This window comes from Poecilia reticulata, chromosome 8, assembly GCF_904066995.2.
Source record: "Poecilia reticulata chromosome 8, P_reticulata-male-v2, whole genome shotgun sequence".
In the NCBI taxonomy this organism is placed as follows: domain Eukaryota; kingdom Metazoa; phylum Chordata; class Actinopteri; order Cyprinodontiformes; family Poeciliidae; genus Poecilia; species Poecilia reticulata.
In genome coordinates, this window is record NC_088837.1 from 9,315,453 (window position 1) to 9,328,046 (window position 12,594).

The following is a 12,594-nucleotide window of genomic DNA, read 5'->3' on the forward strand; positions in this document are numbered from 1 at the left end:
TACAGATAAGTGGTAAAGGGGATTGGTGGAGAACAGGATTACCAAACCCCTGCTTGCAACTTACAAGCACACATGTGAGCTCAGAGAAAGGAAGATGGGCAGGAAGAGAGAGGAAAAAATGTGTGACTTTCACACTAACGGAACCTTTCAGTCCGGTTTAACTAGTGCAAGAAATTCTGATGTGGACAAAAAAATACCGTAAAAAAAAAGAAGAAGGAATTAATTTTAAGATTAGCAATAGAAAATCTTTGGTAAAATTTCCATTGATATTCTGTGAATTTTTTCACAGTTATTTGCTTCTTTTGTTTCTTGTGATTTGAAGAAAATATAGAGATCTAAAAGTTTTTGGTAAACTCCCCCAAAACTGAAATTTGTTCTCCTTAAACATTTCTCATGTTTTTGTGGTACAACTACAAACTTACATTTTATTGGAATACAATGATGGAGGCATAACTCCAAAGTGGAAGGAAAATATTTGATTTTTAAAATGTCCTTCTTAACAAAGAAAACATCTGAAAAGCTTAAGATCTCTTTGTATTCACCCCAAACCCTGGGGAAAAAAAAAAAATTCGGAGCCACTTTTTACTGCAAACTTCGGGCATTCTTAGCCTGTGGGGGCCATGCCTCTATGTGCTCTGCACATTCAGAGATTGACAATTTAGCTCATTCGTTTTATTTTTTCCAGAGCTCAAGCTTAACATGACTGGATGGATAGCATATGCTTCAATTCATACAAGTGAATTTCAAATTAATTTACATCTGAACATTTGATCTCACACTATATGCATCAGTTTTATCTCTGGTTTTACCGCAAATTTATAGTTGCTGAAAGTGCAACCTCTAACTCAGGTCAGATGTTTTTTTTTTTTTTGTTTAGGGGCATCAGAGTAAAATGGGTGCAATGCAAAAAAAAATAAAAATACAATGACTATGATAAAATATCACATTATCGCAGTAAAATACATGAATTTGGCATTGTTTGATATGCCAGAGCATGAAGCCTCTTCTACTCTATTACAGCAAGAAACTTGCTTTTGTAAATCCCTAAAAAAAAAAAAATAAATAGTCAAATAAAAAGTTGAGAAGTTATTACAGTAATCACATGGACAAATCCACTCATCCCTGTTGGACCTTTGGCTCTCAGTGTGCAATAATTTCCATGTTGAACAAAAAGGATTGGACTTGAAAGATTACTGAGTGCGTGTGAGAGAAAATGTGAGCTGTCATGACGCCTGAAGCAGCAGCCATCAGACACGCGAAGCCTGATGAATCTGTGTGGCTGTGTCAATGATTATTTAAATCACAATGTAGCACATGCGAGTCATGTTTGTCAATGTGAGCACGGGAAATCTGCAACTGCTTTAATTATTATTTAATGATTTTTTTATTTTTTTTGCTCGTTATTTTGCTGCATGGTTTTACAAATGGCTGAGTGATAAAATGTGTTCTTAATTTTAGTGCTCAGTTCTTTAGTCTTATAGTCTCTTTTAATGAATGTGGTGTTTTGCTGTGATCTGTTTAAATGATGAGGGGCGGAGCAGCTGATGACTGATATGGATCATGGCAAAAAGCTCATTCATGGCTTGTCTCCCACTGTGATGTATGGTTTGAAATCTCACTGATCCGGAAGCTCATACACAGTTTGGTGCAAAAATAAGCACACGCACGCACACATTTATATATTTTTCACAAGCTGTATTTACACAATACAGAAACGATTATTCTAAGTCTAATTATATTAACAAACATGCAATACAGTCCGCCGTGTATGTTTTTCATTCCATTGTGCAATGCTTTAAGGTCAGAAATTCAACAAATCTTGCTGTTCTGACCAGGATTGTAACTCTGATCTCCACTTCTGGACACCAGCTGTCCTGTTTCTCTCCTCAATTGTTCTACCATAGTATGTTATATTATGGAGTCATGACACATTTGTACAAGCCTTTTTTTTCTCTCTCTCTCTCTGTCAATATAAAATCAGTCCTTGTTATGTTGTTTTACCAGTGGCAAAAACTGTTGTCTCCTCATCCCTGAGCTTTATGCTGCTCCTTCCAATATCAAATTTTAGTGGTTTAATAATCCCGAGACAATTTGATATGCTATCTTAAACAGCATCCAGCTGTTTTATGTTTTTTTTTTTAAATATTGTATCAGGTGGAAATTAGCAGTTATGCCTGTGACCTGATGCAATGCGTCTCTTCTCTTACAGTGAATGTATACTGTATATCGTCCATGTTTAAAAAAAAAAAGAAAATTGGAAATCATAATTATTTCTCTAATAAAGGAATTCCGGCTGCACAGTGGTGCAGTTGGTAGAGCTTGTCCAGGGTGACCCCATCTCTCGCCCAGAACGTTAGCTGGAGATAGGCACCAGCAGCCCTCCTGACCCCACTAAGGGACAAGGATGCAAGAAAATGGATGGATGGATGGATAAAAGAATTCCTTTTGGTGTGTGAGAGGAAATCTGTGATTCTCGCCTGTTCATGTCCATGGAGCTCACCCCTGTGTCAAAGATAACCTTTATAGCAAATGCCTATCCCATCCCCTCTCGCCAAAAAGCACTCTACTGACCCATTGCCCTCACAAAACTTCATTGTGTAAGAAAATGAGAGTCAAATCTTAATAAGCCATACATTTACATGTCTCAAACCGTCACACTTTATCCGATGCTGTCACCCAGTCAAAACAAAGCGTAGGCAGAGTGATGAGTGCCGTGTCCAGTTTGAGCTAAAAAAAAAAAAATCAATTGTTTGAGGAGGAGAGAAAACTGGTGCATTGGAAAACATGGACCATAAACCTGCTTGTCTAATTTTTTGTTTTTTTCAGAGGAACCATGTGGGTTTGTCTCCTGAAGGCAGGTTTTATCAAATCACTTGTCATCAGTGTTTCTGTCAATCTGAACCCTCCATAAAGCCACTGTCTTGGTATCTGTCCAAAAACAGACATACAAACATACCAGATCGGGCAAAAAGGTTCCATAAGGTGAATGTTTTTGCTACGCAGGTATTATCGAACTTAACCATCATGACACAAAACCTTGCCCTTAAGATATAAAATAAGGTCATGTTCAGATATACACTCCATCATATTGTTGTTAAGTTCAAGGCATGTGTGTTAGAAGGAAAGAGTCAAAGGCCATAAAAACAGGCCACTTATACCTGTATAAGTGGCAGGTAAAACCATTTTTAACATGCAGTTCTAATTCAGTTTCTATTCTTTTAAAGCTGTTACCATCAAAAATAATGTTTTTGTAATTATGTCCCCTCATCTAAACTTATGAAACATTTATGGCTTTTCTTGACTTGTATGTTCTTGATGCAGTCATGTGACTTGTTGTTTCGGGAGTTCTACATATCCTCCTCCTTATAGTGTAAGAGTATATAAAATTAACACTTTTATAAGAGCTGTAATCAACATAAAACCATTTCTTTCATTGTAATACTACATGGCTTTTCAAACATAGATTTTCACTAATGAGCTGAAATTTTATTTTCTATTTTAGCTTATGGTATGCTTGTTGTTCTATGTATTAAATTGTCCATAAAAGTCACATTTGAACTTAAACTATTTGAATATCCAGCTGATCTTAGTGCTGTGATTCCACTACTTTTGACACCCATTCAAACACGCTTTTCTGTTTACATATGTGTTATCCATTTTCCATGTGCCACATCCATATTGGTCTTCCTATTCATAGTCTTCAGTAGGCGTAGTCCTACATTTTGCAGCCCGTATATGATGATTCATCCTGACAAATTCTCCAAAGGGCAACGGGTTGATTAATAATTTCCTCTTGTGTGTACTGCTTTTCAGACAGTTGTTTCAGTTTCTTAAGCTCTCTTGCTCATATTTAAAAGGCCAGGAATCAAATGAATCAACCAATAATCCTGGAGCTATAGAGATGTGTTCAAACTGGCAAAACATAAATCATTCAGGGGGAGTTGGAGAGAGAGAGAGAGAGAGAGAAATGTGGGAATCACAGCAGAGTAAAGCAGTATGGTGTAGTTTCAGCCGTCTCATTTGCAAATTTAGGAAACGTGTACAGACAGCCGCTGATGGGGGTACAACCGGATCAGTTGTCCAGATCAGTTTTTTTTTCCTATTTTTAAATATGCAATATGTCTGTAAAGAAGAATCTAAGCCTGAAGTTACGTAAAAGCTTGATTTTTCATTTCTTCCTAATTGTCCTCTATGAACTATGAACTATGCTTCATCCAACACATTTGATTTTGAGTCTATTAATTTCACCCTCTTCAGGTGGTTAAATTATGTTACACCTGGGATAAATTGTCATGATTTCATTTGTTTAGCTGTTTCCATGTATAAGAACATTTGGTTTTTTATCTATACCCTTGTAAAATCTGGATGTTGTTTGCGTTTTTCTTTCTGTTCAGTACCTTATTCCTCTCTCTGTCTGCCTCCCTCCTTCATTAATTGCTCCTTTTTCTTTTCTCCTTGCATTTCCGTCACTAGATCATTACTTTCTTTGCCAGTTCCCTTTCACCTACCTCCCATACCTCATTATTACACACAGCCTTTCCTGTTTTGTACCTGTCCAATTTTAAACATGCTGCTCATTTTCACCTCTGTTTGTGAGCAAATATAGCAACTTCAAAGAGATGAGCAGGTGATGTAAGAGGGCGGGTTAAACAAAATGACTGCTTGAAGGCACAAGAGAGTTGTGAACTCCAAGGGTATAAAATGGAAGAAGATGAGGATGACCTGAACATATAATAACATGTAAAAATGTACGCAGTGTTCAAGAAGAACTGTTTGGTAATGTATTAATACCTCTTTGTCGTGTTCACACTTTGTCAAGTTGCGAGTGTATTTCAACTGGGATTTTACAAACTAATTGCAAATCAACAAAATGAAAAATTGTGCAGTGGAAGACAAATTATGTATTTTTTTCTTCTTTTTTTCAAAACTGGCATTGCTTTATTAGCCGTGGTTCAATGTCACAAAGGTTTGTGCACATTCATGGTTAAAGGTGGAGAATGGCACACTGTTTGGTTACAGAAATAAAAGTAACTTTTGTTTTACCTTTTTTTATTGAAGTTACCTTAGCATCACAAAATGTCTTTCATAAGCTGTGCCTGTTTTTCTCCAACTCTGGAGAGAGCATTAGGTAACAACATGCAACCATAAATTATTAAGAATCAGGAAGACGGAGCGGTATAAATAATCTCCCTATTAATACAAAATGCATAGGCACATCTGAACACCTGTCTCTGTGTGTAACTCTTAGGCTAAAGACTTAGTAATTTTTTTCTGTATTGCTTAATTTACCAATTCCTATGAGCCATTTACACACACACACACACACACACACACACACGCACGCACACACCCACACACACACACACACACACACACACACAGAGAATAAACCTCATAAGGAGAATGTGCAAACATCTTGGTTTAGACTTTTCTCTGCATGTGCAGTTCGGGGATGTTCTTCCAATAGAAGATTTTTTGAAGGAAAATATACTGACTGTTGAAAAAGCAGGGGAGAATATCTGTGGGACCGTCTGTCTGCAGCATCCAGGAGGCGGATGAGAGGTCTTGTTGAGATGACATTACTTATTTACAAGAAAGCATCTGACAACGCCCAAACATTGAGTGGTAAATAAAAAAGCCTAAGCAAACAAGTCAAGATAAAAAATAAATAAATAAATAGTAATGACATTTTAATTAAAATTCCTGTCCACATAATATGCTGAAGAGTTCTACTTTGAATCCTCAAACCACCAAACCGACAAATTTATTTGTCCTTCATGTGGACAGGATTCTCAGGTTAGTATGCAATAATGTAAATGATTTATTTATGACCACCTGGCTTTTGCCTGCAAGGTTATTTGCTTGGATGTGTGTCTAAAGTCACTGAAGTTGCACATTCTGTAAGGTCGTCATCACATAGTTCCTAAAAGTCTGGGCATATTGGAATAATTGTGAAGATGCATTCAGGCACCCTTTCTGCTAAGGCAATCTATGAAGGTAATTGGCTTTTTAACTGTTGAGATTCTTTTTAGTTATTGCTTTGGACTATTTTGTGCATTTGAAGTGATGCATGGGACCAGCCACAAGATCTTGCAATAACTTAACTGAGTTTTACATTTGATTCACCGAAGGCTTTTCGAACAAATGCAATCAAGTCAAAATGAGAGCTGTGAATTCTCTGTCAGAATAAAATGAGCACTGATATCCAAAGAGTGGCCGGTCTGGTGTTTGATTGTGGTTCCCTGGCAAATGCTTTTCACAGTTCCTACTCATCTTGTCCTGAAGCTAAAGTATATCTGTTTGGGTCTGCATCACACTATGAAACATGCTCAAGGTCTCTTAAATTCCTTCATTCTGGAATTAAGCAATTAAAATGATAAAAAAAACTTTTTTGAATGGCTGATTTACTATTTCTGTTAACAATTACATTAGTTTTGCCTAATGAGGTGGCCAGTAGGTGCATTTAATATGGTTCACTTCAGATTTCCCTTATCAAGTATGATTGTCAACCTCATTCTAGTTATACGTTTCTTGGCAATAGAGTACATTATGTAAATTGATTAAAGATCTTTTTCACTGAACAGGAACACACCTCCACTCTGCACAAAATTCTCCCTTTTAAGAAACATAATTCATTATTGCCTTTTCCTCTTACTTTAACTTTTTACCTTTGTTCCCATTTTCCCCATTTCTTTTTGCCCTCTTCTCCTCTTCCCCATTCTTTGGTTTCTCTCTCTCTCTCTCTCTGTTTCTCCCACAGCATGACCCAATTTCCAGCAGCAGCCAACGCAGACATCTGGGCTTCAGCTCACGTGCCAGAAATGGCATGACACCCCTACTGCGGAGGGAGGTTTAAGATGAGCGGAAAGGAGAGGGTTTTTGCAGAGACAAAGATCTTAGCGAGATAGGTGAAAAGCAAGATGTAGAGGTTGTGGGGAAACTGGATAAGACAATAAGAGAGAGAGAAAAAAAACAACAAATCTGAATGTGATAAGCAGAGATGAGAGTAAGAATCAGGTTGGACACACTGAGGCAGGAAAAAGAAGAACGTTCCAGGGAGAGAAATGGAGATGGAGGGAAGTTGACAGGCAAAACTCAAGCATGCACAGTTTGGGGTAGGAAGGCAGCAGCTGTAAAATGGTTATTAGCTGTTAGAGTTAGCATGGCTTAGCAGGGTCACAGTAGTAAGGCAGGCTAAGTCACTGTGTAATCTCTGTGTTAACCTGAGATCCTGTCGAGTGCATGCAGATCAGCCACAAGCTGCATTCCTGACAGATGCACACATTCTCCTTCCATGCAGCGCAAGAAGAAAAGAAAAGAAACAAATCTATATGAGCTTGGTCTGAAAAAAAAGGTATTTTACAGTGCTTAAGTGTGTGGAAAAAAGAAGACTATTTCTATTATGGAGAATCAATTGTGCAGCCTTATCTAGCACGAGCCAGAACTAGAACCTTTGAATGCAAACATGCACTTGCAGACAGTTTGCTATTTAGTTGGAGACAGATTATGGGTTCTTAAAGAGCATCCGGCAATTTTGGCACAATATGTCTGACAAAAAGACAAATGGCTCTTCTTACTAACCCCCTGATTTCATGTGTATGTTTTTTTTCATTGGGCCCTTTACTTTGTTTAAACTCCTGTTGTTCTTTAAGTCTTTTCATGTCAATCCTTTTGTCACGTATTTATCTCTCGCTACGGTTTTACTCACCTCCAAAAATCCATCTTATCCCTTTAAGCACTTCGTCTTGTCATTTTTTTTTTATTATTTCGCTGCCTTTTGTCCTCCAACCATTTGTATGTTCTTGTCATTCCTCCTGTCGATTATAAATCGCACAAGTCACATTCTGTTGCCTTTTGATTCCTTTTCTCCTCTAATGGTTTGACATTTATTTGATCACTGTTGACCTTCCAAGTAAGAGACCTTCAAACTGATGGATTTACAAACTCTCGGTCACTGATGAAAAACAACATAATTGTATAAAAAAGGTTACTTTTTGCTTTTTGTTGCAGAATCGGCACCTTAGCATGGTGGATTTGATGTGCTCACGATATGGGTGTGTGTTGCTCAGGACTTCAGCCAACTGGGATCAGGGAAGTGGAGACTGAAAGAGAAGGTCCAAGCTTTTGTTGGTCACCTCCTACAAGTGCGTTTAACTTTAACCCAGTGGCTAGGTGACCTGCAAAATAGAACGTAGAAAGCTAATCAATTGGTGAAGATAAATTGGAGACATGACATAGAGAAAGAGACGGAGAGGCCCACTAAGGTGCATAATGTTACAAAAGTAGAAGTAAAAAAAGTATGCTGCAGGAAAAGTACTGTTGGAAGTACTTTGTCAAAAACTTATCTCAATTAAATGTAACAGATGTAGTAAATTGCTTCCCACCTTTGCTAAAAAAAATAAACATCTTAAACACACACGTTTGCTTTTAAATAGAAAAACAGGATAAGAGAATTAGGTAAGTGCTTTGACTCTCTGCACAGTAGTTTACCACTGGTTGTTTCAAGACTAAAAGAGATCATGCCAAGACAGAATCTGTTTTATCTTGGTATAGTGCTTTTGGCATAAAAAAACCAAAACAAAACAATAAAAGATGTGATGCAGAGCAGGCTCTTACAACAATTTAGCACTGTTTGTTGGAACAAAATCAGGAAAAATAACAGTTCACCAATTCTATGCCAACACTTGGTTTTCATTGCACAAAACGCTGAAGCATAGGGGGTTATAGGGGTATAGATCACAGAACTGTCGCTAAATAAGACCCTGTTTGCTGCACTGTAGGTTTCAATAGTTAAAGAAATTGATTAAGACGGGAGTTACAATCAGCATCATTAAATGTAAGGCGCCCACAGTTAACTTAATCATTCTCTCTCCGTTCCTAATGCAATGAAGAGTTAGGGCCTGTTGGTATTTGGATTTGAGACTTACTATAAATGTTATGTAATTTTTTTTTGTGTTCAAATCTTAATTACGAATAAACAGAGTTGGGTTCTAGAACGCTTTCAAAAAGCTGAAACTCGTGGTTTTAATTTCACACTCTTCACCGGTGCGCTACTTTATCTTTGCAGTTTTTTTGTGCCTCCATGTAATTATTAACATTCTTAAAGTTCTACCGTGCTATACCTAACATATCAAACAGTTTCCTCTTTTCTGTTTCTAGATGTCGACACACTCCTTGTTGCTAAGTATTTATTTTCCCTGTGAAACTCTTTCTTCAACTTCCTCTTTCAGTAATGTTTAATTTAGGCAATGTTTTTTTCTGCATCCCACGCTGAGGTCGGGTCAACAGGGAAAGTAAATAAGGAGGTGCAGAAAATGTAGGACGGTTTGGATAAAAGCACAATCAGGAATTGTGGATCCAAAGCATGCAAGTCTGAGAGAGGGAGGCAGAGCGCGTAATGGAAGAAAAATAAAATAAAAAGTACATACGCAGGCAGATTGCCATCTGGTCCCATTGAAATTGGTTAAGACTAAATACAGATGGTTGCCCAGTAAATTAATATAATCTGGTTGAAGTGATGACTTTAGAGGTGGAAACCATTGAATGGCTTTGCTGATTTAAATCACCTCTCAGTTCAGTGACTGAGTTGGTCATTCGTTCACTTTTGCTGCAGGTTAGTGGCTTTTTTTCACATTTTGGATGCACTTCAGTTTACTGCACAAAAGATACTAATATTGGGAACAGAAAAAGATCTACAGCTTCACACAAAATACAACAGCTTTTTAAATGGAAGTTGCAGCTACTTTAAGCTAGCGTTGCGTTAAAAAGCTTCAAATAGATATTGCTAAAACAAATATACATCATAGATCGTCAGGGATTAGTTGTGGAGAAATTTAGAGCAGAGTTATAAGTTTATAGTTTCCCAAACTATGATGATGTCACAGAGCATTAATGAACCCGTCCTCTGAAAATGAAAACAGTACGGCACAACTCCAAGCCTGCCAAGACACGAGTGTGGTTGCTGCATCATGTTGTGGATACGTCTTACTTCAAACGGAGGAACAAGTCAGAATTGATGCGAGGATGTATAAAGCAAAAATACAAGTAAATCCTAAAAGAAAACCTGGAAATGACTTGAGAATGGAGGAGCCTTTCAATTGGACAACAGCCCTGGGCATGCAGCCTGAGCAGCAATGGAGGAATCACGATCAAAGCATACACATGTGTTAAAACGGTCAGTAGGAGCCAGGAATGAATTGAAAATCTGTCAAGAAGTGGAAAATAACTTTTAAATCACATTCACTCAGTGTGATTTTTTTTGCCAAGAACATTGCCAAAGAAATTTCTCAAAGGTGTCATGGTTTTGATGTTTTTATTTGTGAAAAACATTATGTTGGTTCATTTCATGTCACAATCATGCAAGATCTTGCCTTGGTCGGATACATAAAATAGGATACACAAAAGGTTTCAATTTCAATGTTTAACAAATTTTGTAAAAGTACAACTAGGCAATGGAATAGTTTTGTTTTGTGTAGTTTTTTTTTTTTTTGAGGCATTGCGCATTTTGAAAGTTAGAAAAGTAGAAGGGAGCATATGAAGAGAAATAGTTCTACACCGAAACATAATATATATATTGTCTGACCGCTGGGTCTTCTGAATTCATCTGAGCAGGTCAAATCTTAGGTGGTATAAAACGAGAAACATATGTCTTAGCCATTGCTCATCTTGTCCACTAATTAAAACCTCACCTTCTGTGTAACTATCTGAACTTCTTAAACCTTCTTTTGTTCACACTGGACACCACAAAAACACAAGGGCAAAAAAATAAATAAATAAATTATACTCTTGTAAAGCAATGGCTAAACCTGTAAAAACGCTGTGGCAGCACACAGTGTGACTCCTGAGGATAGTGTACAGACTGTGCTTTAAAGAATTATAGAGTCAGCTGTGAAATTAGTACACAATTATCCAACCTTGCTGAGCTCAACACAGTTAACATCTGTTTAGAGCCTGTTGGACGTGGAGCGCTACACCTGATCCGTTGAACTGCAACAAGGCACACCTGTACCCGTCCGCAGACTCTCCCACCAACACCACCCACAGAGGTTCATCTCTGTGGACCTGCATTCCTCTCTGTTATGTAGTATACCTTACGTAAAACATTCTTCATTTGTTTTTATAGGTTGCAAGTTTATGCACACACGCGTTAATCTATTTTACCCCTAGACTTCACAGACATTTCCAAATACAACTCTTTTACTTTTTACTCATAACGACACCCAGGAAATATCATCTGATGGTCTTATGAGTTAGACATAATTATACGAGGGAAACACAAAAATAATTAGTGGGCTGATTAAAAGGTTTGACGGTCAAATGACGATAAGAGAAGCTTCTACCCTCATGCACACAAGAGGCAGCGGCGCCTTGGTGCGAATCTGTAGCTACATTTAAGTTGAGTCACAGTGTGTGAGAAATGAAACTGCTTGACTGACAGTTCAACCAAGTCAGCAGCATCTATTTTAGTAAGAGTGGGCATGCACATTCCCATATTTTCCAGAGTACCAGAAGGTGCCCTTGATAGAGTAATTATTTTATGCCACTGTTGGATATGTGTCCCTGTGCACAGGTATGCGTGTGCGTGCGTGTGCTAGCGTGTGCGTGTGTGTGTGTGTGCGTGCGTGCGTGCGTGTGTGTGTGTGTGTGTGTACACTTTTCCCTTGTTACCATCTGTTCTCCTTTGGCTGATGATCATCTATCTCCCATTAACTGTCAGTCACTCTGTTGCCTGTTGACACCTCACTGTCTGAGCTGCATACAGTGGCTGCACCACACCTTAATACATTGCAGTGCATTCTGCTCCCTTCGACCATACAGGACTCTGCAGTTCTGAATATCGGAATTGTTATTATGGAAGGGATTGCAAATATTTTAAAACTTTGTGTTGTCTACAGCGAAACATGACTAGAATAGTTTGTTTTGGTGCTAATTTACATTTCGTTTATCCTAGTTCATTTTAGCCTAATATTTCAATATGGTTAAGTTATGGCCTTCTTCCGGGGCTGAAGAAGCACCAAATAAAAGGAACTAAAACTCATACATGGGCAGTCAATAGAGAGTTCATACCCTGTGCCTGTTGCTGAGCGACTATCTCACAGCTTTGTGGAGGACTCCACTAAATTTTTCCTTAACTTTGTTAAATTCAAGGATTTGGAGAAGTATCTCATGGACAACACTTGGAAAAGATAAACAAGAAGTTGGTAATGTTGTCTTTTTCGCAGCAAATAGTGGGCATGTGGAAAAGATGCTGCCTGCTTACTTTTTTCTAAGCTTTGTTTCCCAAGTTTATACGTTGTCATGTGGAAAAAATTAGGTCACCCTATCAAAGCTTGTGTGTTGTTACTCACATATTTCAACACATGAAGAATTTTTCCAAGGATGTGAGAAATAAACTGATAAACTACAAACAGGCTGTGGTAATATGACAAAATAATTGATGGAATCAAAATGGCTAGTTATTTAATACTTACTTGATGTAGTAAGTATTAAATAACTAGCAAAAACAAATAGCGGAAACAATGAGAAACTTTTATCAGAAATAAACTCCCTGCTGCAATTTTTTTCATAACAGTCTCAGTAAACTACTCACTTGTT

General features: G+C 37.7%; 1 long non-coding RNA gene across 2 annotated transcripts in view; it reads left to right on the forward strand.

The window, feature by feature from the left end:
- LOC145552492 (uncharacterized) overlaps window positions 1-7,842 on the forward strand; it is a 42,373-nt gene extending 34,531 nt beyond the window's left edge. Inside the window, exons 2-4 of one of the 2 annotated variants that reach the window (XR_014088553.1) lie at window positions 5,542-5,796; window positions 5,906-5,997; window positions 6,761-7,842. This is a non-coding gene — a long non-coding RNA (uncharacterized LOC145552492). The remainder of the gene's footprint in view (window positions 1-5,541; window positions 5,797-5,905; window positions 5,998-6,760) is intronic. The other variant, XR_014088552.1, reaches the window with a different exon arrangement.
- The last annotated feature ends 4,752 nt before the right edge of the window (window positions 7,843-12,594 follow it).